A 1,371-nucleotide genomic window follows, 5' to 3' on the forward strand; every position below is an offset into this window, starting at 1 on the left:
GCTGGCGCCTCAGACTTGCATCATTGACAGGGTTTACTTGGTTGAAAACTCAAAGATATTGCCTCAACCATTTCCGAAATTGAGGCAAGCATCACTGAGCCACAGCTTCTTCCTTCTAGCTGATAAAACCATGGCACTTTCTCAATTTTTTTTTTTCAATTTTGTTTTTTAATATATTTTTTGTTTTTCAGATAATGGTGGAAAGAGTAATGGTTTTCATTTTTGTTTGTTTGGATGTCTGTTTTTTTTTTTTTTTTTTTTGGCTTGGCTTTCTGTCATATTTGTTTGGCTTTCTGCTTTAGTTTGTTTGGATGTGTGCTGTCTTGTCCATGACTTTTGTTTAGTTGTGTTGGTTTTAGTTTTTTTTTGGATCATTAACTGGTAGGTTTAGAAGTTTGGTTAGTTTCTATTTCAATTGGGCAAGGGGGGAGTGTAATGATGTTTTTCTATTTCAGAAATTGGTATTTTTATAGTCAAGAAATAGAAAATTCTCTGTTGGATTGTGGATATGTGGGATTAGCATGTAGGAATTCTTTCTGGAACTTGGTCTTGAGTTTAAGTATTATTTTTTCTTTTTAGGCTTTTTTCTTAATGTTTTATGATTTTCAGATATGGGTGTCAGGGGATGTTCGGATGGGACAAAATACCTATACCACATGTGATACAGTCTGAGCACTCAACTGTGTAAAATCCAAAAAAACAGAAAAGTGTAGAGAAATATGTCAGATGGTTTATGATTTAATTTGTAAATCATTTTAAAAATTGTGCATACTGACCCTTCAATATATATGATATTTTAATTATTTTCTTTCTACTGTAGATTAATTTTTGGTTTATTGAGATAAGAAGATATTATTGTTTTTTGGTGTTAGAGTATGGATTCATAAATGGTGTTGCTGTATGGTGTCGGATAATGGTGTTGGTGTATGGGTTTAGATTATGGTGTTGGAGTATGGTTTCAGATAATGTTTTTTTTATGGTATAAAAGGGTGAAGAAGAAAAGTTTGAATCTTAAAATATCTGGTAATTTTCTTAAATAACTAAATTTTACAGAGCGCTAGCCTAATGTAGATTTGAATCTTTGGAAACATTGATTAGGTTTTGATTGATTTGAAATTAATTTCAATTTCACAATTTCAAAGTTTGGTTTTGACATTGAATATAATTATGTAAAAATGTCTTAAGAAGTACTAGAACTGTACATCATTTGCAAATACCTCAAACTAGAAAAATATACCTCAAAGTGCCCTTGTTAAGCTATGGAATACTTATTCTCTGTTTTTTTTACATTGCAGGTATTGGTGATAGTTTTAGGGTAGGCAGGGAGAAATCCTGCAGGGAGCTCATCGTCCCTGTCCTGCCGAGATGGAT

This window comes from Lottia gigantea (assembly GCF_000327385.1).
Source record: "Lottia gigantea unplaced genomic scaffold LOTGIsca_381, whole genome shotgun sequence".
In the NCBI taxonomy this organism is placed as follows: domain Eukaryota; kingdom Metazoa; phylum Mollusca; class Gastropoda; family Lottiidae; genus Lottia; species Lottia gigantea.